This window comes from Anastrepha ludens, chromosome 2 (assembly GCF_028408465.1).
Source record: "Anastrepha ludens isolate Willacy chromosome 2, idAnaLude1.1, whole genome shotgun sequence".
Classification (NCBI taxonomy): Eukaryota; Metazoa; Arthropoda; class Insecta; order Diptera; family Tephritidae; genus Anastrepha; species Anastrepha ludens.
Genome location: NC_071498.1, coordinates 159,908,961 through 159,933,996, shown reverse-complemented (window position 1 = coordinate 159,933,996; position 25,036 = coordinate 159,908,961).

Sequence of the window (25,036 nt, the reverse complement as noted above, 5' to 3'; positions counted from 1 at the left end):
TTATCATTCTGTTTTTCTAAGATTACGAGAACTAAGTGATATTTCTAATTCTATCAACTTTCAGTTTTCGTTGCCAAAAGCTGTGTATTCCAAATTACAAAATTCGGTTTTTCCTAGTCATTTTCTTCAAAGTACAATATTTGTATCCAGGTATTTTTTTATATATTTTTAATAAATAAATATACAAAAAACAAAACAAAAGCATTTCTGTGGAAAATAATGTATACAGAAAATAATATATCCAATAATGGTGAGTAAAAATGTTGTAAAAATAAGTTGTTTGTATGGTGCTAATGAAACTCTGTTTCCTTTTTTATTTGAAGGGTAAAATAAAATTTCCATTAGATGCAATAACCTCCTTGATCCGGGTCCGGAAACGAATGCATGCCCAAAAAAAATGCTCCTTATTCATATTTACCATAATGGTATCAATTGCAGCCTTTAGAAAAGAAATGGTACTATGAGGATACTTATTCATTTCACGCTCAACCACGTCCCACACGTAGTAATCCAGGAAATTAAAGTCTGGCGAGTTATGCGGGCATAAGTTCGGTGTTTAATGCTCATGGAAATTTTCAGTCTAATTTTATGTAGCCATCGCTTTGTGTGAAGGAGCAGAGTCTTACTAAAAAATGTATGGGCTGCCACCGCGTATATTATCAATCCAGGGTTTCACTACTGTCTCTAGATATTTGCAGCACAACACCTAAAACTATAACGGTATGCATGACAACAGGAACCTGTGGTTGGTCTTTTCGTCTTGGCCCAAATTTTTTTCGTCCGAAACATAAAAGTTCAGGCACTTTAGAGTGTTTAATTTTTTTATAAGACGTTTTGCTGGTATAACTCTTTGCCGACGTGTTTCTTTCGGCATAAACTGTCTTCTGCGCTTAACGTAGGAACCGGTGAACTTTATGGATACCTCGACAGATAAGACCCTCAGAAACAAAAAACTTCCTCGCAAAGGCCCTCATTGATTTCTAAGGCTTCTTGTCAATTATCGCTTGCATTTGTTGAATCAATTCTTCAGATCTGATATTGTCAGAACGTTCTCCGTGCGTTTTGTGTCTTGTAACAGATTCTGCCTCGCCACCTGGTGCTTCCAATTCACGGCTAACTTTATGAATGAATGAACGGGCGCACTTAACACTAAACCTACCATGACGGGTCAAATGACCCATTTTAAACTTTTTTTCAGAAGATTTTGGAAATAGCATTATTAAATCGCCGTTTTCTTTCACGACTTTTATTAAAAAATACATCGAATGTATTTTTCAAAATTTACTCCTCTCTTGCTAATTGTTTTACCGAGAAATATATGTGATCTGCTCTAACTACCGTAACGGGTCATTTGACCCATGCACAGATTGTGTCTCTTGATTGAGCCGTTTTTCCTATTACGTGATATATTTCGCTCCATTGAGTTATATTTATTGCAGACTGACGGATGAATAGCCAATTTCGTTCTACTACAAGCGAGCGTTACAGTAAAAATTTCAAGTTATAGTGCTATTTTGTGAATCAAAAATTCTTATTTGATAATTTTACATATAATTCTTATCCCAAAAATGTCAAAACATTCAAGATATTTGAAATCATTGGAAGTTATAAACAACATAGATGAAGAGTGTTTGGAATTCAGTGAGGAGCAACTGTCTGAAAGTAAAGTAGATAACATAGTACAATATAATATTTCATTTGACAGTACAGATGAATGTGGTAATGGAGCACATAAGAAAATGCACAGAAGAAAAAGCCTCTCGAGTATTGGGAGCTCAATGGAATTTTACTCCTGCAAAAGTAAATGTATTTATTGGTCTTCTATGTATATGCACGTGGCTTATATCAGGAAAAAATTTGAACATTTCATATCTATCACTAAATGGGGTCTAGCTAGCAACGAAGCCAGCGTTTACAAAATGATAAATTCGCTCTAATCTCAGAAGTATGGTACAAATTCATCAAGAATAGCCAACATTGTTAGAAGCCTGTGTAACATGTAACTATCGATGAACAGCTCTTCGAAAACAAAGTAGATTTACACAATATATGCCGAACAAACCGAATAAGTTTGGTATCAAATTTTGGCTAGCATCTGATGTCAGCACTAAATACATCATAAATGGATTTTCATATTTGGAAAAGGAAGAAAAAAGAGGTGCTTCAACTCCGCTTGCGAAATTCGTTGTTCTCGAACTAATGGAACCGTTCACAGGATGCGAAAAAAGCGTCACTACAGATAATTTCTTTACAAGCGCTTCACTCGCTGCGAAACTATTAGAAAAGAGAACCACTCTTTTGGAAACGATTCGCGGAAGCATAAGAGAACTGCCCTTCTGCGCCTCTCAACAAAACTATATAAATCGAGTCATTATTCACTTACCATTTATAAAAGTAAGACAAACAAAAAAGTGCTTTTACTAAGCGCAAAACATAAATCTGTAAGCATTGAAACATATGGCAAGCGTGTACCAGAAACGATAAGATTTTACAATAACACAGTGCAACACATAAAATGTGCACTCCATTTTGACTTCAGTTTCTGAAAGTACTTATCGAAACTAGCAAAATCTCATTTGGGTTTTTCTAGATTAGCTCGGATTCTAATTTTATTGCGTCATGAATATTTCCTCTGAAACTTGATTTTGAGCAGTCTTTCTTTTAAAGAAAACGTAATTCTTCTCACATCTATATATCGTAAAATGATTGGAAGTTATTTTCTTGTCTTCAGCATAAATGTGCGTAAAAAATAAAAGAAATACTAGTGGATAATTATTTGAGAATCAAATTTTAAATGTCAAAAATAATAAAAAATTGTAGTTTACTCTATCAGTTCTTGGTAAAATATACACTTTATATAAGTCAATCGATTCGTTTCTATTCAAGGAATTTAATTTTTTGACTTACTAATTAAAACTTCTTTTAGAATAAATAAAGAATTTATAGAAAACTTATTTTTAAGACAAAAATTATTTTTGAGACAAAAATCTGCTCACAATTTGTTGATTTAGTATTTCTTAAAATTCCTGTTTTCGTTTCTAGATTTTTTTGAGGGCAATAACTCTAACAAAATTTCATTGAAATCGTTTTCTAAATATTTGGTTTAGTAAAAAGTGTCACACACAAACACACACCCACACACACACAAATTTGCTTAAAACTTCGTACACATCATTTTTAGATAAGAAGGATTTGATTCAAACTATTTTTGGAAAATCAAAAATTGACACCATCCAATGTTTTCTCTTTGAGGAGGCAAAGTGTCGAACAAGTTGTTTGCTGAAGCTATATCTAATGCTTTAAAATTGAACAAATATCGAGAAATTAACAATTTTCGAACCTTTTGTCATTAATGTTTCCCGTGCTTTTGTTACCAAGCAGTTGAGTTCGTTATTATAAGTAGTTGCTACATAAAGTACAGTACGTACAGTGTTCATCACGTACGAAAAGAGCTTTTCGGAACGGTTTGTTTACTGCTCTAGTGAAAGGAGAGAAAAAATTTGCAACTCATCGACTAAGATATTTTTTTCGTCTTTTTTTTTAACATGAATGAAAAATTTGATAACATCTATCGTCAAAAATGTTTAATTTGACTAAATTCCTTAAATATTGTTTTTAATTCGAAATTCTTTAAAAGTATTCACACTAAAATAGTAGTCTGGATACACATTAACACTGTTTAAATACACTAATTTTTGTTGATACAAATCATTTTTACAATATTTAAAAGAAAAAAGAAAATTTTGATTGCTTAGACTATTATATAGACATTAACTTCTCTCTACTTTTTCATTTTTAAGGCATTTGATGTAGTTTTTTTAACAGATTTTTTTGTAGTCTCTACCTACATTTATGTTGAAGAAAGGAAAATAAAATTGCAATCGGTTTAAGCGATATAGAAGTGAGAAAAATTACATTTTCATTGAAGAAAGTGCTCAAAATAAAGTTTTAGATAAAATATATTCAAAACACTATAAAATTGGAATCCGAGCTAATACAAAAAAACCCAAGTGCAATTTTGTTAGTTGTGACAAGTACTTTCAGAAACTGAAGTCAAAACGGAGTGCACATTCGATGACTTCAAAAATGTTGTACAGTGTAATACTAAGTAAGGTGTAGAGATGAGGAATCAGATGAACAGAAAATACTCAGTGAAATCAAAATCGCAAAGATGGCCTGCGCAGATTTTCTTCAATATTCTTGACCTGGCTGGAATCAACTCAAGAGTTTTAAATATATAGAGAAACAATCGGCAAAAACACCTCTAGATAACAATTTTTATTTTAATTAGCTGAAGAACTTGCCGAAAGAAGATTTTCAACAGGAGCAAAAACAAAGCAAAGAATAAACTATTTTTATGTTTTTTAAATTTAATATATAAACTATTTTGAATCATTAATTGAAAACAATTGTTTCATTCATGTACCAAATTGGCCTAATTGATATATTTTTCGCTAGACTTAGTGATATATATAACATTTTAAAAGCGGGTCATTTGACCCACTTTGGTAGGAATAGGAATACATTAAGTATCGGTAGGTTTAGTGTTAAAAAAATTGGAGATTTCTAAATCGGTTTGGTTTGCGCATACAGCGACGATAACTGTATTTCTCTTAATTTCTGGAGTTAAGTTGCAGTCTTCCATGTCTTATCTGAAAAAGAGAAAAAGGAAGAATAAAGGTTTTGGGAAGTTATAGCCACATATATGCATGCCCTCAAATACCGTATGCACCCTGTATGTATACTTTATGCACTTGAAATAAAGCGTGCACCTTTATTAGGTGTTTGACTGAGCTTCTCCTCCTATTTGCGGTGTGAGACTTGATGTTTTTGTACAATTTTATGCTGCCTCCGAATGGCAGGTGGTTTTTATGACGAACTTTTTCATGGCAGAAATACACTCGGAGCTCAGTTTCATTAGTTTTCGTAAGTGGCTTTGTTAATTTAATTTGTTTAAATTGGTTTAATTAAATTAAATTAGTTTAATTTACATTTCGCCACTCAAATCCCTAAAATCCGAAACATAATTTTTGTAAAAACCTTTTATTCCTACAATACCAGGGAGTGCTGAGATTTTTAATTTCTAACTTATTTATTATTAATATTTATTTTATGTTTTTGTCCAATTTAGGTCAAAATTGCACGTCTGTTTTTATAGATTGAGTATAGAATGCAGTTTCGAGAAAAAATGTGTTTAAATTCTCGAAACGGTATTCATCGGCCTCGGTAGTCTAAAGTAAGTGCACTAGCCTGCTATCCCAGAGGTTGTGGGTTCGAGTCCCACGTAAAGCATGGTCCTCGCACATTTTCAAACTTACCTACCTTCCTAGATTCCATAAAAAAAAAAAAAAATCATTCCTCAACGCCAACAACCTTATCTCTCCAATCCGTACTCCCGCACATCAGTGGTGCCAGCAAGAGGAAGCGGGCAATCGCGATAATAGCGCAGACACGCCAAATTTAGCGAAGTCCTCAACCATCTGTGTGATCCTTCTGCCAGAAAAATGTGACACACAGATGACGCTTCAAGCAGTTAGAAGTCGCTGTTCCTAAGCAACGACAGGTGGGCATTTTCCACCACTTAGGACTGGTAGCGGCAGGCTAATCACCTACCCTGTCAGAAATCAAATATATTAACGAAACCAACGCAAGAGTCTTGTCGAGGCCCTATGCTCTCGTGTGGTGTGAACAAGGAAAAAAAAACTTATCAGACTGAGAGAGACTGCACCGAAGTTCAAAATAGTATTTAGTCATTTTCCTTAATTCTTTTCCTTTTTAAGGTTCTTGGACATCTTTATCATCATTGCCATTTTAGCTCAAACTTTATTTGGAATAAAGGGAATATTTTATAAATCTCTTCTTTGGTTATTTATTACAGAAAGGGATCTGTAGGGAAGGATTTAAATAATAAAGGTTTTATTTTGTTTTCATTCTTTCATCAATCAAAGTACAACTCAAATAGAATACTAATACTAAAGCTCAATTGCTTAAGATGCCTTATACAAAGTCATTACCACTAAAACTGGTCTTGTAATGAGGTAAATGGAACATTTTGCTGAGTCTAAGATTACGAGTACGACAATTTGATATTATTTTTGGCTATGCCCCTTATAAACATTACCGACAAAACTTTTTTTCGCATTTCTAATGTTGACGATGCTAAGAAAAGGCAAATAATTTTATATGCAGTCAAACTGAAAGGCCAACTAAGGGAATGAATGGCAAATCTAGGGAAATGTTTCTGAACCTTCTCAATTCTTAAAGATGTCCCCATATAGAATGGAACCCAGATAATACTGCAATATTCGAGGTTTAATCTAACAAGAGAAAAATACAAATTCTTCAGCATAGAAAGATCCTGGAACTCTTTTAAGTTCCTTAATACAAACGCGAGCAAAGATCGATACTTGGCAATCATGAAGTTTATATTATATGTTTAGAAAAAGACATTTTCGATGTAAATATGACCCCCGTACATTTTTGTGAGGGTGGTAGTGTCCACTTTGTAATCGAAAGCAATCGCAAGCGGACAAGTGCTGACATTTACCAGCATTAAGAGGTAAGGAGCTATCATCACAATAAGCTTCCAATCTTATTAGGCCCTCTTGAACTCTTATGCAGTCAGCTACGTCCTTTATACGACAACGCAGTGTCACAAAAATGTTTAGAATATCATCAGCAAAGATTAAGAACAATATTGGTCCGACATGGGTGCCTTGAGTTATACCTGAGGTATCATATAATCAGCTATTTGTATAAGTTCTTGAAAATGCATTAGGTGAGCGTAAAAATAATTTAATAATCCTTTTTTTTAATAGAAGATTTGCTTCCAAATTAGCCTAACTGAGGTTCTCTAAAGTGAAATACAACAACTGATTTAACGAATATACTTTTGCGTGTCACCACATTTGGCATACCATAAACTTTGTTGCCCACAAGCGGTCATTTGATCACTATTGCCTCGCATTTATGGCAATTTAACTACGATTTCTGCTCAACATTTTCAAATGAAGCAAATTGACAGCATTTACTTAGTTACTGCATTGATATAGAAACTTAAACGCAACTCCACGCCGCACAAGCACGCAAACTTTCGAATGTAGGCAAATTCGATACCTCGAAACTGGACTAAACTCGCTTCGGCTAAACTTTCAAAGCACAGCAAACATGCCTACATATGGTGCATATGTATGTATGTATGTATGCATGTATGTATGCACTCCTATGTAGTAACGTGCAATTGCTGTCAGCAAAGTCAAAGATTGCCCGCGTATAGCGCGGCCTACAGCAGCTTCTTAATAGTCACGGCAAATGCGTACAGAGGTATGAATGTATGTATGTATGTAGGTATGTGTGTAAGCACTATAGTTCTCCTACGGCATCGCCAATACTTTGATCAGTACACGCACTGCAATCTTTGCGCCGCGCCGCAGAAGCTCTACTACTTTACCGTTCCTAGCTACCCGCCTAGCCTCTCGGCCAAGGCTTGCATTCACTCAACCCCAATTGTAATGAATTCACCGGCGTTTGGCTGACCAATCGCCTGACTATAGCTATGGCTATTACTGTTTGTATGCAAAATAGCAGTTGACATTTTATGCCAACAACCAGGGGCGTAGTGAAGAAATATTCTTGGCTGCTTTTGACAAAACAAAAAAAGAAAAAATTTTTAAAGTGTAAGTTCCACTAGATGGGTACTGAGTTGTGAAGCAGTTGTCCTTAGTTATATTGAAATGCCGAATGCTATAATAGATGCATTACGGTAAAACTTCCAGCAGTGTTCGACTCAAAAGATTAGAATTTCATACGTCGGTGTGAATGAAGAATTAATGCCAATGCCTCACTTCCCATTCAGAAGAAATTGTGGATAAAATGGGGAAAATGAAAAACAGTCCTATTAAGAGGTTAGGATTAGAGCTCAAGGTACCCGGGTATTTAGCACTACGAGTCTCGCAATCGAATTTATCATTGAAAACATAAATGGTTTTAAAGCAATAATTATTAGTAAAAAGCAGACTCTTCGCTGAATTACCGTCTTTTTTCAAAAATAAGACATCTTCCGAAAATAAACCCTAGTTAAAATAACACTGTGTGACAAAAAAAAAAAAAAAAATTAAATATACTTTTATGGAGACCTAGATTTTAATTGCTGTAGAGGTAGTTCGTTTGAAATTATTTCTTGAAGTTTATCTTAAAAATCCAACTGACTGACTGCTGCTTTAGTCTACATTGAGCGCCAGTACAGGTATACAACGTTCATTCATTTCAGTCTTGTAAGTCTGATTATTTCCTCATACGTAATTTTATTTAAAAATAAAGTGAATAATTTTTGACGTGATAACGTCTTACCTATAATTCGATTTAGCTGGTGTGTCGTTATCTTGCTTAATCGTCGTTACCTTGCTCATGGTCGTTACCTTGCTTGAACTGTAAGCGAAAGCGCGGAACGACCGACAAAGAGCACAATCGGTCCCCGCGCTCGGCAACGTTCGACATCTGGCTCTGTCCTACTTGAGTGAGCATATATATGTATGTATATGCGCATTTGTAAATAAATTCACGTATTAGTATTTGCATGTGCCTTCTTCCTGTGTGCATGGTAATGAACCATTTCTCTGTTGAGAATAGGACGATGAGAGGAAAAGTAGGAAATACGAAAGGGAGTTTTTCGAGTGTAAAGTGTCTTGAAAAAGTCAAATCGATGATGGTGCCTCTTCGTGTTGTTGATTTATTAACGTTTGATGCACAATCGAAATTGAACATATCTTTCATGAATTTGATAAATGTTTCGTCATTTTTCACGTTTGTGTAAATGTAACTTGACCTATTCCATTGCGATTCCATTTACCTCCTTCTATATATCCATACAAAATATCTATCAAACAAATAAAAATAAAATTTTGTTTTGAAAATTGCAACCATTACATCAGTATTTTCTTATGACGTTGTCACGTTAAACTATCGTCAGTAAACCGACTTTACAGACAACCTCTTTTTTTTAACCCCAGTTAAAATGAGTACAAAACGAAAGAACAATTCCGTTGAGTACAAAGAGAGATTCGTAGAAGACTGTGTGTGCAAATCTTGTAGCATTCTGTAAAGAGAAGATGCTGGATCTCCGTATGGTTCGTAAAAAACGCAGAGTTGGATCAGGTCGGCAGCCGTTATTTCTCAGTTGGAAGATTGCGTCTGGAAACGGATTGCGGGCAGGAGAGCAATGGCTTTGGTTGTGGGCAGGGCTGATATTCAAAAATTTGCTCTTGAAACAGCAATTGAATTTGATATATCCACAGAAGAACTTAAAGCAGCGTCACACTGGTTGGACAAGTTCCTTAAACGAGATGAACTGTCTCTAAGGAGATCAACAACATTGTTTAAGCTCGAAGGCAATGAAGTTGTTAAGCGTGCAATTGCGTTTAAGCTTTTCCTAATTCTGTGGAACTGAGATCTTCCAATTCGTTAAAAAATTGTTTGCCTAGAATAGCAAATCTCCGTCTGGATAGAGCAGGACAATGGCACAGAAGGTGCAAGATTGTCTCCTCCTCTTCCTCATCAAGACAACTTCTACAGAAGTCGTGTGCTTGCACACCCATCCTTTGGGCGTGCCTACCTATTAGGCAATGTCCCGTTATGGCTGAAATCAGTGTGCTAAGATTGTTTTTATTTTGGCTTAGCAAAGATTCTGTGCGTTTAGCACTAAGAGTCGGCCACAGTTGATGGGCGATTTTGCAGGTGGCTTCATTGCGCCATCTTTCGTTTGCTTTCCTTACGATTTCTTCAAGGATAAGTAGCTTAGATGTTTGTAAGGGAATGCCTATGTCATTGTCTATGCACTCATCGGTCAACTTGGTGCCGAGTCTCGCTAGTTCATCGGCTCTGCAGTTACCCTCAATGTCGCGATGGCCAGGAACCCATATTATCCTTAGGCGAAATGACTCAGCCATCTCGTTAAGAGATGTGCGGCATTTCATGGCTACCTTGGAGGTTGTCGACTGTTTTGTGAGGGATTTTATCGCCGCCTGGCTGTCAGTAAAAATGTAGATGTCATTTCCGGATATCGCATCACACTGTACCAGTGTCGTGGCTTTCGTTATTGCCATCAGTTCGGCCTGAAAGACACTACAGTAGTCGGGGAGCCGAAAACTGAAGGAGATCCCCAGATGTTCGGAGTATACACCTCCGTCCGAGCTTTGAGCCATCTGTGTATACATGGATAGACTCGCCCTGTCTTACATCGTCCCGTTCTCACTCTTCCCTTGAGGGTAGGAGGGTCGTGAACGATGTAATGGCAAGTGTGGGCGGGAGTGCATGGTCCACCAATCCGGGAATCTCCGAAGTGCCAGCCAGGATTTTGCCGTGACCGTAGCTCTTGTTTGAACACTTGCTTAGAGTGTTCAGCCTTATTGCCGTGCTGCGCGCGATATATTTTGCCTGCAGATCTACTGGCAGGAAGTTTAATGTCGCCGGATATAAATCCGGGTCGTTTCGGTAACGTAGAACCAACTGTCGTGGAAACGTTTAAGTTTTTTGTTGATGGCATCGATTTTTCGAAATATCAACAATGCTCTGGATGAGACCGCGTATTCCTAGACCAAAGAGCTCAAACGACAGTTCACCACAAAGCTTCTTCGTCAATTTATGTTCCTTTTACCGGTTACGATAGTACACGTGTTACCTGTATTTTGGCGATTCGTCTAGATGGCAAGAAAGTATCGCCATTTTCAATCACTTAAGGTAAAAATGACCAGATTCAACGTGTTTCAGGAATTTATGTCATTGAAAGTGAAAAAGCCTGGTGCACCCAAGCAGTTATAAGAAAGTGGGTTGATTTTATGCTGTCACCACTGTTGAGGGGTCAGAATAGAGGTTTACTAGTTTGGGATTTAGCCAGTACTCACCGCGCTAAGGACATGAAAAACTTTCGTGCTGAGAGGAAGATTGATTAAATAATGATTCCGGAAGGAATGACTGGTTACCTCCAGACACCTCACATTGCAATAAATAAATAAATTCTAGCATCATTTGCGTATGGAAATCAATGAATATATTGAAAAAAGAATGGTGAGAAATCATCGAGGTAATTTTTTTAAAATCAGGCTTACAAAAAGTTGTGAAATGGGTAAAAAATTCATGGGACAAAATGACTGATAGTGATGTTTCCAATGCACTCCCAACAGGCTACTATGACAAGAAGTATTCATTTAACGATAGGTATAACGCAAGACATGAGAGATTCGGACCAATGATTCATTCCTTTGAAGATTTGGAAGAAGATCAGAATATAATTCAGAATTTTATTTATGACGATGTTCCAGAAGAAGATGACATGACTGTAATTGAATAAATGTATGTATTCTGTGTAAAATAAATACGAAATAAAAATATATAAATGTGCCTACTTATATTTTTGCCCTTACCAGAAGTATGTAACACAGTGTCTTATTTTCGGAAAAAGACGGTACAATGGTTTGTTTAGGTTAGGTAGTGCTACCTGATCAGTAAAAAGATCTCATTTAGATCTCTAGAGACCATTGTGTTGCCAGTGCTATGTATCTGGAATCGAAGACATTATTTTACATAGTTCTTAATGCACATCTTCGCCTACAAAGAGCTGGGCAGTGGCAAAGACTAATCCCATTTTCGCTGCATGATGTGGGATGAGACAGTGTCCGTCACTATTCGAACCAATATTTTGCAGTCTAGCCAGTGATAAAATAAAGCTTGTAGTTTTCCTATTCCAAGTTTTTAGCATAATTTTGCAGTTTTATACCAGGCTGAGTGTTCCCATATCGACTGCGTTTCCAGAGTTAGTTCCTCATTTAGTTGCGTTTTCAGAAAGGAAAATGATGGGTATTTGTCTGACATGCGAATACCTGCCTTAGCGAGCGCATCGGCGCTTTCATTTTCTGCTATTCCTTTGCGTCATGGTATCCAGTAAATTGCTGCTAATTTCCGCAGAGTTCATTCATTTTGGGTCTGCACTGTTGATATCATTCCGAGTTAGTCCAAGGAGCCATAAGTGCTTTAATTGCCGCTTGATAGCCAATGAAAATGTTTGACCGAATATTAAGAGGAGGAGCCAATTTAGTTGGTTTTGTTGCGGTATAGATTTCAACTTGAGTCTGAAAGACTTTTAGAGATCAAATCGAGGACAAAAAACAGCCGCTACTACTCCTTCCGGCATTTTGGAGCCATCTATAAGGAATGGTTTGTGGATCCAGATCCTTCTGCCATTCATTTTGTACATGATTTTTTTGGCAAATTTAACTTGTGGAATTACTGGGTCAGACTCTCTCTCGTGGTCGTTTGAATTTAGTGTGTTACTGTGACCAGAAAACCTCTGTGAGAATTGTTTTAACATCTTCAGCATCTTAGAGCAGCTAATTTGTGTGAGTTTCTCACTTCCAATTTAATTGAATGCCAGTTGAGAATTCTTTCTATTGCCGCTGTTGGAGTTGTGCTCATAGCGCCTGGTGGTTACACATATTCCTGCAATCCTTTGCTTGCTCTCCAATCCATTAACTAACGTTATTTTTTCACACGCATGGTGGACAATACTAGAGAACCATGGGACATATTTGGTCTAAAGACTCCCATATATATCGAATGTGTGAGTCGAAGAGATAAGCGCCAAGTCTAACCGAGCATTCTTCTGCATGCGTATAAGGCATTAGAAGCTTTCTTTGCTATTTCTTCTACATTTAATATCCATGACAGTTTGCTAACCACATCAATGCCCAGGTATTTAGTCTCGATGTTTTTGGTATCAACTCAACTCCACCCAGTCTCAGAGGTGACCAGTTTGGAATCTTTGACTTCCTCGTAAAGTGTACTAAGTCCGTCGTGTGAGGATTTACTTCCAGTTCGACCATTTCCGTCCACTTTTAGATCTCTCTAAGCGTGCTTGTGAGTATTTCACTCAGAGTTTGTCCGCATATGCCGCCTGTTTCGGTCCGCTATTCCCATGTCTGTTTTATCACTAGGTTGCACAGAAGAGGGGAAAGCATTCTTCCCAGGGGAGTTCTTCTATTTGCGTTTTTCGAGATTGTACTGGACCTCGATTCACCCATCAGTACAACAGGTTTCGGACCAGTTGAATCAAGGCATTCTTCCCAAGTTTCCGTAGATACATTGTTAAAGGCTCCAGATATGTCAAGTAACATTCCCATTGCATATTCTCCACAGGGCATCGCGTTCTCTATCTGTAGCACCACTCAGTTCTTCTCTTAATATACTACGATGGTGTTTAGCCCAAAACTATTAGTTATTTCAAAATATATGTAGAATGGAAGAGTTATAGGCCAATCGGATCAATAGTTTTTTCTGAATCGTGTTCTCAGCTTTTGAGGTACTTACTTTGTTTCGAGTTTTACCAACCTGCATTTCATTTTCATTCGATGAAGCGACGCTCGGAGTGTTTGAGAGAAACCAGGTACCAGCTGGTGGTAGCAGAGAAAGAGGAAGGCCTTCTCTGCGTTGGAAAGATCAGGTGGAGATGGGCTTTGGCTCGGCCAAAATCGCGTAAGCGGTTATCGCGCCAATTCAGAAAAAGAATATCATTTTTACCAAAATAATCTACACAGCAGCAATTATAGAAATGTTTGCTATAATAATTTGAACTCTTTGAAAAAAAACCCGTTTTTTTGAAAATTAATTTTGTGTTAAGAGATTTTTTATAAGCATAATTTTTGTGCTACAACACAATTTTTATGTCATATTTATAAAATTCAATATTAATACAAATCTGTGACGTTTAGGGTTTTTTTGTATTAATAAAAATATTTATGCGCTTAGTAGGTTGCTTGCTTTTAATTTTGAACCGATTGCGTAAAACCCCCTTCCTCCCCTCCGTATCTCATCTCTGGCTACGCTTCTGCCAACAACGATTGCTATTGTCCATTTGTGCGAGTCTTTTCTTGCAAACAAGCTTTTACTTGTCATTCGTGGAATATTTAATAGAAAATTGCTTGCTTACAATACGCAATTGGGTACTCTGCGCAAATTGTTGTATTGTTGTGTTATGTTGTTATTAATATTCCATGTTGAAAGAAAGGCAGTTGCACTCATACAAATATTCCCATATACTCATACGAGGTCATATGCTTTACAGAGCCGACAAGGTAAATCCGAAATACTGACCTTAAAAATGGAGTTAATGGATATGCACCCAAAAACTCAAATCAATTCTATGCCATAATTTAAAATTATTTAATGGAATCTCGATAGGCGATCACTGTAGTCGAGTAGGCAAGTCAACGAATGCATTTCTGCCATGAAAAAGGCTTCTCATTAAAATCATTTACCGTCCGTAATCGACAAAAAATGTAGGAATTCTATTTGTAGGACAAGGCAAAACTTGTAAAATCAGCCAAACACTTAATAAGAAATTTTGTTTTTTTCCTTGTTCACTCCTCCTGGGAGCATAGGGCCTCGACAAGGCTCTTCTATATTGCACGCTTCTGTGCTATTGTTTTTGCTCGGTCCCACGAGCTGTCGGTATCTGCTAGTTCGCGCAACATCGACCTTCCCCAAGTGTTTTTGAGTCGACCGAGATCTCTGCTTCCTTGCGGGTTCCAGTCCAGTGCCATTCTCGTAATGATATCTGGTGGTTTTCTACGCGTGTGGCCTATCCATCGCCACTTTCTGAGTTGATTTGGATAAGGATGGGTTCCTGTTCGTTCGTTTGGAGTAACGAAAGCCCTTACTCGGATATTTACAATTTTTTCTGTTGAGTGGAAAAGATGATATCAGTTAAGTGACTGCCGCCAATGTTGATACACATTTCCATGACTTTTCGCAAGATTTGCGGTGATAACTATGCGCATTGCTGTCAAATATTCTTCAAAGGGCTGCGATTGTCTGATGTTTCAAGTAGCCTCAAAGCAAAAAGTTTCGGATGGTTAAATCAGGGGATTGCCCATGCCAATCGCCAAAACTTGAGATTACGCGACCAGGAATCGCTTCCTTCGCAATATCTAATGTGGTGCGTCTTGGTAAAACCACCTACTCACCAAGCCCTGTTCATCCAATTCCGGTAGTAAAAAGCCCAGTAGTCTTCACGAATAACAGTGCCCGTATTGCTAATGATCGTCGATGAAAAAATACGGCCCAATTATTTCTTCCGCGTGAACGCCGCACCACACAGTGGCTTTGAGGGGATGTGTCCCAAAAACGAGATTTTACATATTGACGTAATCGCTTAGGTGAAAATGCGGCTCGTCGCTCATGATGATTTTCGATACAAAATCGTTCTCTTCTTTGTTGAGATTGAGGATGGCTTGACAGTGATCCACATGCGGCTAACGATCAGCAGGCATTAACTGATGTAGTGTTTGCACTTTGTATCGGAACATTTGTAAGTCTGTTACTAAAATTCGCCGCAGGACTTCGTCTGGTGATAATCAGTTCCGTGGCATTCGAAAAGTACATTGGCTTGCAGGGGTCCTGCAATTATTTCTGAAAGTGTTTTCAAAGAAACATCAAATAGCTATTTTGAAAAAAAAAAAATTTCATGCCCCCATCTGGGTGATGTTCCTTCATTCTAAGCGACATCGACAGCCACAGCCGCTATATTCTCGGCCGAATGATCCGTCCGGTGGCAACTACACCCTGAAACATCTCCAGTGGTTCCAGTCTGTTCAAGTCGAGTACCTAAGCGCCGGAATGTTTGCGCTGTTGGCGCAATGCGATTAAGAAATTGAAGTCGTTATTCGCGGAGCGTCAACACCACCGACCGATTATTGGTACAAAAAATCGTCACAATTATTCCGCGCACTCGCGGCTTGTAGCGCTCCATTGGTTGTCTATTTGTAAACCGCAGCTGTCTACTTCAAGCGTCAAATATTATTTGCAAAAATTACAATATCTTACGATAGTTTCATCTGATTTTTTTTACCCTCAAAAGCTGCTGGAAGCTGAAGCGCATACATCATAAGCCAACTTTTTTGTCCACTGTGGCCATCAGTTCTATGAAAAGCGTCCCTAATATTAGAAACGCTTTCGTAACCCTTCGCTTCAACTTCGCCCCATACGTAATGACCAAGTGGATTACAAGCTGGGTTTGCAGGAAGGTTTATTGTGACACCTTGGTCGAGTCTCCCTTGTCTGAGGGACAGAATAGAATCCAGTTGAAACACATCTTATCTTCCAGCCGCTACGAAGCTCATCGAGGGCTTATTTTGCTTGTAGCCAATGCACCCAGTTATCCTCTTAGGATTTTTCTCGGTTCGAAGCGTTTCCAGTATTGCAGACTACACTTTGCAGTCAAGCAGGTAATGATTCACTCAAATTTTTCCGAATTTATCTCGAGGACCCTGTACATATGTATGTAGGTATACTTTTACATGAGTATCGCTAAATTCGATCAATTTGACATTTGTTTTACCTATAAGTGGATATGAACTCATATATTGATAATTTCTTGGGCTTCATGCTCTTAGGGACTTCTCATATCCGCTGAATTGTTGAACTATTTAAGTGGAATCATGGTCTTGTAGCGCAGTCTTGCACTTTGTCGACATGATGAGACTAGTGTATGGTGCAAAAGCTTGGGGGATGACAATGGGCTCGTGAGTTAGATTCTGGAAACGTTGTATGGGCCTTTGGAACTTGGGGACGGGGAGTATCGTAGGCGATGAAACAATGAGTGCAGTGAATAAAACTCTGGTGGTTTGCTGACTAAGTATTCCATGCGGTACCAGCTGGAAGAGGATGACCTCCTTGGTGTGGAAAAGATCAGGTGGAGAAGAACTTGGTTTAACTAGGTGTGTCCAACGGACGGCTTTTAGCACGAGAAAGAAATAACAGGCTGCTTTGTTAAAATCGGCCAAAATGTTTGTTCGGTTACCGCGCCCATGAAGAAGAGTAAGAAGTAGAAGAAGAAGAAGTAGAATAAGAAGAAGATGAAGAAGAAGAAACAGAAAAAGAAGAAATAGAAGAAGAGGAAACAGAAGAACAAGAAGAAAACGTGTTTTGATGAAGACGTGTCGCTCTTGCTTATCCAACTACACTTTGCTGGGTCCCCGGCCACTTTGGAGTGGAGGTAAATGAAAGAGCAGATGAGTGAGCTTGATCTTCAGCGAGTGGTAGAGATCATAAGCATTCCTCTAAACGAACTGCACACTGTGGCTGACTTGAGCGTAATCGCGGAAACCAATAGAAGGTGGGCTCTGACTACTAAATGGAGTGTCTCCAAAGCGCGTTAGGTTAGGTTAGGTTGAAGCGGTTGTCCATCGTAGGACACACTCAGGCTCATGGCCCATTGTGATGCCGCGTGGGAAAGTAGCCCTTATACCTTCTAAAATCAATGATTTATATTCAAAAACTTCGCAAGGTCTTTAATTTCGACAGAGCCGAGGTCTTCGAATTCGTTAAAGAAATGTCCGCCCAAAATGGCGAGTCTACGTCTGGATACAGCAGGACAGTGATACAGAAGGTGCAGGATCGTCCCTTCCTCTTCCTCGTCTAGACAATTTCTGCAGAAGTCATGCCAATTCTCTGGGCGTGCTTGCCGATTAGGCAGTGCCCCGTAATAACTGTAATCGTGCGTTAAACTATGCTTATCTCTTCTTAGTAGAAGTTCTGTGCGTTTAGCATTGAGAGTCGGACACATCTGTCGGGCTATTTTGCAAGTGGCTTCGTTACGCCATCTTTCACTCGCTACTTTTACAATTTTCTTGCGGTTACGTAGTCTACATGTTTGCAAGGGAATACCTACCTGTATATCATTGTCCGATTTCCTCTCGTTCATCGGCTCTGCAGTTTCCCTCAATGTCGCAATGGCTAGGAACCCACGCTATCATTAGGTGAAATGGTGCAGCCATCTCGTTAAGAGATGCGTGGCATCGTCGACTGTTTTGTAAGAGATTTTAACGCCGTCTGGCTATCTGTGAAAATGTAGATATTATCTTCAGGTATCGCATCACACTGCCACATGCGTTGACCAAAACTGAATCTTAAGGGGGGAGCCTGCTTTAGAGGCTTCAAAAAATTGATTTTTGAGTGGATTTTTTTGGAAAGGAAAGAAATATTCGATTGAAACGAAACTTTCAGGTTTTATTGTTATATATTTTAACAGTCTTCTCAAATTTTTTCATTAAAATATATGTCATTTTATGCCTGGTACAAGCATTTTGCCGAGGCGCCTCGAGTGTGCATGTGTCGTGCGGCGGGAAAGATGCAGTTCGCAATTTTCATCAGAAACCAAAAACCCCCAAAAAAAAACCAAGAAAATTAAACAAAAAGAGAGAAATTCACCAATTTTTAGCTAATTAAAAAAAAAATCATTTTTTTGGAAAAACAATTCACTTTAGATTGTTTCAAAAGTGGGTTAATCCTAATTTTCTTAAGTTTTTTTAGGTTCAACTAGAAGAGAATTTAATTCCGAATAAAATCAATGTTATCTCGTTTCGATAGGACATTTAACTTTTTCCCTATCTTTCCCGACAATTAGGAGAAATCGTAAAAATAAAAAACCGAGAAATCGCATTTCGAGCGATCCGGCCGCTCGTTTACCTGCTCGACGTTTGCTCACAATTTCTTCTGTAACTCCGAAAATAATTTGAATTTGCTTCTGAAATTTTGAGGACACATTCTTGGATAGTTTGGGAAGACATTTATGCAAAAAAAAAACTACGATTTTTTCAAGCCTCTAAAGTAGGTTCCCCCCTTAAAACAACAAAATGTCAGCTTACATGCAACTAGCAACGTCCTCACCGGTGTTATAACGGGTAACTGCACTATTGGCACCCTAGCCAGTTTTTTTGTGAATATCCAGCCTTGGACATTGTTAAAGACCGTAGAGAGCTTCGGTTTTGTAGGTCTCAATAAAATTACGATTGATAAATTTATTCATCTCTTTCGTTTGATTATAAAACTTATTCAAAATATGTCTTCGCAAGTTGGCCGCACATTCGTAGAAATAAAGGTATGAGATGTCGATATTTCATGCAACACCTGATTAATTAAATATTTTGGGTAGTATGAATGTTATGCGTGAAAAAGTATTACGTCAAAGCAAAAACCCACAAGTAAATGGAGAACTTTTTTCGGTTCTCAAATGAATTGATTTCAGCTACATTACTATTATTCAATGGCACTTAAAAGTATTAGATTACGCGAAAAATTCGTGCTATTATGAAAATGTGTATGAAGAAACAAAAAGGAATGACAGCAACTATTAATGACTGCTTTAAATTAAGATTATTAAATAATCATCAAATTGTTGGCGGTCTTCATTTTTCTATTATTGACTTCGTTCTGTAGCGCAAACCCTCCCTCGTAGACATGAATTTGCCATGCAAGATATGATAAATGTATGTATGTATAGTATATGAATATTTAAATGTAGGTATGTACGTAGGTACCTCTGTAATTCAATATATAATTAAGCTTAATTTGAAGCGACACTTCGTAGAATTGAAATAAAAAAACGAAGTAGTAATTATTTTTACAACTCATAAGTAAATACTACGGAAAACAACAAACATTTCTATATCTAAATGCATTAAGGTGACCAACTCATCTTTTTTTAATCAAATATTAGTATCTTTATCGCCTAAAAGTTAGAACTACTGAAGTAAACAAATTTTCGGTAAAATATCAGGAAGGGGTTATATCAAATCCTGCGATAATTAATTTTAATAATTAGAGTGAGTGGTACAAGTATTATTTCACAATTTTTTCTTAGAGCAAACGAAGTTTTTCAAGAGACAAGAAAATGACTGTTTATTGAAGGCCCTCAAAATATGTACCCATTTAGATATAGAGGGTGGTTAAGTTTCAAGGCCCGGTGGTGATTGTGAATAAAATACAATTCTTTTAGGAAATTATTGTAATTTCTCCTTATTATGATAATATTGGTATGGCTCAATTACGTATGGAATAAAATATTGGCCAAATGACCGCTGCGCCCTCGGCGGCACACCTCCATCTGATGGTCCAAATTTTCGATGACGCTGAGGCATTTGATGAGGCCGTTAATGTGCCGAATTATCTCACCCTTTAGCTCTTGAGTTTTTGCTGGCTTATCGACGTACGCCTTTTCTTTCAAATAACCGCAAAGAAAGAAGTCCAACGGTGTCAAATCACATGATCTTGGCGGCCAATTGACATCGCCGCGTCGTGAGATTATTTGGGCATCAAATTTTTCGCGCAAAAGAGCCTTTCGTTAGCTGTGTGACAAGTGGCACCATCCTGTTGAAACCACATATCGTCCACATCCATATCTTCCGATTCGGGCCATAAAAAGTTCGTTATCATCTCACGATAGCGAATACTATTCACAGTAACTGCCTGACCGGCCTCATTTTGGGGAAAACACGGCCCAATTATGCCGCCGGCCCATAAACCGCACCAAACAGTCACTCTTTGTGGGTGCATTGGATTTTTGGCAATCACTCTTGGATTATCATCCACTGAGGTGAAAATGTGCCTCATTACTGAAGATGAAGTGCGCGATATGCATTTTGATTTGAACGCCCGTTTTCATAATAAGCCTGAGTAACTTTAACGCGTTGCTCGATTGTGTATCTTTCCATGGTTCAAATTGCATCTGAAATTGAAAAATGTCAAATGAAATGCAGAAAAAAACTTGATGTTTACATGTGGTTCACATACAACATCGGCCCTTGAAATTTAAGCACCCTTTACATACATACCTATACCTATACAAGGTGAAGTCCAAAATAAACAAGACTGGCATTATAAAAATGTTTGTGATGGCGCCATATTTGTAATGAGTTAGTGCGTTGGAAGTTACATCCCTAGCTGACATCCAGTGAAAGCTTGGTGACGTCGAAAGTGTCTTGTGTCATCGGTACAAAAATGAGTTTCGAACAAAGAGCTAATATCAATTTTTTTATTTAAATCGGTAAAAAGTTAACCGAAACATTTAAATTGATGAAAAAGGCTTATGGCGATGATTGTCTATCTCGTGTCAGAGTTCATGAGTGGTTTACACGCTTCAGAGATGGTTGTGAGGACATACAAATTTAAATGACGATGAACATACGGCCCACCCAAAATCAGTAATCACCGAAAACTCAATCGAAATAGTTCGTAAATTTATTAAAAAAGAGGTTGCCTGTAAAGTCGGTTTACTGACGATAGTTTAACGTGACAACGTCATAAGAGAATACTGATGGAATGATTGCAATTTTCAAAACAAAATTTTAATTTTATTTGTTTGATAGATATTTTGTATGGATATAGAGAAGGAGGTAAATGGAATCGCAATGGAATAGGTCAAGTTACATTTACACAAACGTGAAAAATTACGAAACATTTATCAAATTCATGAAAGATATGTATGTTCAATTTCGATTGTGCATCAGACGTTAATAAGTCAACAACACTAAGAGCAACATCATCGATTTGCCTTTCTCAAGACACTTTACACTCGAAACATCCCCTTTCATTTCCTACTTTTCCTATCATCTCCTATTCTCAACAGAGAAATGGTTCATTGCCTTGCACACAGGAAGAAGGCAAATGCAAATGCAAATATGTGAATTTATATATGTACATATGCGCTTATACCTGTACATACATATATATGCTCACTCAAGTAGGAGAGAGCCAGATGTCAAACGTTGCCGAACGCGGGGCCGATTGTGTCTCTTTAATGTTCGTTCCGCGCTCTCGCTTGCAGTTCAAGCAATACATCGAATTATAAGACGTTATCACCGCAAAAATTTACCGAAGTCATCGCTGAAATTCACGGATTCGGAGTTGAATATCTCCAAAACATCGATTTATCACATTTTAACTGATCATTTGGGCTTACGAAAGGTCTGTGCACGATTCATTTCGCACCAGTTAACTGATAACCAAAAATTGCGCAGAACTCAACATTCGAAAGACCTCATTGAAGAGGCGAGAAAAAAAGAAAACTTCCTTTACAATATTTTAACTGGTGACAAAACGTGGTGTTTGAAACATGAACCTGAAACTAAGCGTCAAAGTGCTGAATAGAAGGCCCCAGACGAGCCCCCACCTAAGAAATCGCGTTTAGAAATGACAAAAATCAAGTCGGTGCTCATTTGTTTTTACAATTTCAAGGGATTTGTCCACAAGGAGTTTGTGCCAACGAGCCAAACCATCAATGCAATTCTTCTAACTCTATCTTGGCGTTTTGAAGCGTTTGTTGCATCGCATTCGTCGGATTCGCTCTGAATATCGCGAAGGAGGAAGCTGGCGCTTATTGCATGATAAGGCACCACCTCATCGATCCACTCTTGTGACTGATTTTTTGACTAGAAATCGGATTTTAACCATCAATCACTCACCGAATTCACCTGATATGGCTCCCTGTGACTTCCACCTATTCGGAGAGTTGCTTTTGACCATGAAAGGAAAACGTTTTGCGCCCGTAGAGGCCATCCAAAAGGCTTGCACCGACATCCTGAAGGGCATTCCGGATTCCGGTCAATGACCAAAAACACTCTTTCGAAAAGCTTTTAGATCGCGTAAAACAGTGTATCGAGGCCAGAGGTAACTATTTTGAATAAATAAACTCGAAGTTATTAATATAGAAGAAAGCTCAGTCTTTTTTATTTTGACTTCACCTTGTATATAATTGGCGCATACATCCTTTCTGTGTGTTTGGCCGAGCTCCTCATCCTATTATATTTGTGGTGTGCGTCTTGATGTTGTCCCACAAATGGAGGGGCCTGCAGTTTCAAGTCGACTCCGAACGGCAGATATTTTTTATGAGGTGCTTTTTCATGGCTAAAATACTCTCGGAGGTTTGCCATTGCCTGCCGAGGGGTGACCGCTATTAGAAAAAAAATGTTTCTTTATTTTGGTCTTTCGCCGAGATTCGAGCCTACGTTTTCTCTAAATTTCGAATGGTCTACCCATACTGAACTGTTTTCAAACAGTCAAGTAACATCAATTGACAGTTCCGTAAAAATTTGTTCAGCCGTTTCGGAGCTTGACTCTCCTAAAAAAAATCAGATGTAAGCTTTAAAATCATTCCATGATAGATATTATTGCTCGATCTACTCTATCATAAGTCGTTGATATTTTAATAGCGTATTTATATCTCGTCGTTCTAACTTCGAGTTCATTAATATTTTTGGAAAATAAATACTAAATCAAGCAAAAAATTATAAATGGAGAAATCATTAACGAAAATAAATATCAATTTTTTGCTTTGTGCCGTTCTCTGTAGGCGCTCACGATTCGTATTATTATATGATTTATTTATGATTTTATTAATATCACAGAAAAGTATGAGTTACTCTGTCATTTATGGATATAATAACATACGTGTCTAATACTTACGTACATACTTACACATGTAATTGAGCTGTAATCAAAGTTTAGTTACACCGGAGCGATAACAGAAACGCAATAGTTGATTTATAAAGTAATCAATGCATAATCTATTAGTAAAGCGACATAATATCGTGATGAAACGTGATGTGCATACTTACACGTACATACATACATATGTAGTTAAATGAATGCGTAAAATACGTAGGCGTAGCACCAATGCAGATGTCAATGACCAGTTGGGCATTTTTCGTTAGGAAACTTCCCAGCAAGTACAAGGAAAAATATTCGCCTACATTTGATAAACGCTTCCTTCTCAAGTTGAGTGTAATTTGATTTACCAGGTAGATACCTATGACAAAAAATAGTTAAAAATTTAATCTTCAAAATAATAGCCATCGCTAGCGACACATTTTTCCCATCTTTCAGGCAATTTGTGAATGACGCGCCAAAAAAATTGGCCATCTTTGGCCGCAAACAATCATCGAACCATTTTTTGGCTTCTTTGTGAGAATTGAAGCGCTGCGGAAAGTGCGGAAAGCGCGGAAAGTGCGTGACCCATCGATGCAAACAAATGATAATCGGAAGGCGCCAACTGTGGTGAGTAAGCCGCATGCACCTTTGGTTCTCAATCGTACGTCCCCACCAATTCCCGGGTCGCTCTTGTTCGATGTGGCGGTGCATTGTCGTCAAGAAAAATTACTTTGTGACGCCGATCGGCATATTCTGGGCGCTTTCGGTATATAGCGCTGTTCAAATCGGCCAATTGTCGTTGGTAGCGTGCACCGCCAACTGTTTCACCTGGTTTTAATAGCTCGTACCAAATCATACCACGCTGATCCCAGAAAACACACAGCATTGCCTTACGGCGGAAGCGATTTGGCTTGGCCGTTGTTTTTGGCTTGTGGCTGGGCGGACTATACGATCGTTTACGCTTGGGATTGGAGAAATACACTCATTTTTCATCACCCGTAACGATTCGATGCAAAAACTTCCTTTTGAACCGGGAGAGCAGCTTTTCACAAGTGGTTTTTCGGTTCTCTTGCTACCTTTCAGTCAGTTCATGCGGCACCCATCTTCCGACCTTTAAAATCATGTCTTTCAAACGTTTAGAAATGGTTTTTTGGGTCACTCCCAACTGCTCTGCCATCGCTTCTTGCGTTTGACCATCATCTTAATCCAATGCTTGCAATTCGGCGTCCTCAAACTTTTTCGGTGGCCGGCCACGGTCCTCGTTCTCCACGCTAAAATCACCACTTCGGAATTTTTCAAACCACCTGAAGCACTGCGCATGTCCACCATAAGCTTCTATAAGCATAAGCTTCTATAGATGAGCTTGAGAAGCATTTTTCTTCAATTGATAACAGAAAATCAACGATGTCCGCAAATCGTATTTTGAAATTCGACATTTTTAAGAGCCACAAAAATGCATTGTTGTATGAAACGTAACAAACAATGAACTGAATATTGTTGACAGATGACAGACGAAAAAACAAGACATTTGGGAAGTTTTAAAAATACTCCTAACGACATCTTTGGACTAATAGCCGAAAGTCTCATTTCATAGGTATCTACAAGGTGGCGCAAAAGTAACCTTGCGATGTTTTTGGCTGTAATTTAAAAAAAAAATCAAAAAGTTTGATTCTTCTTGTGGATTATTTTTACTTGGTCTTTTAATTTTTTTTACATCAAGTCGAGAATATGATGTCATGTAAATGGCATGATGAGCGGGTGTAATGGGTCTTCGTGGGTTACACGC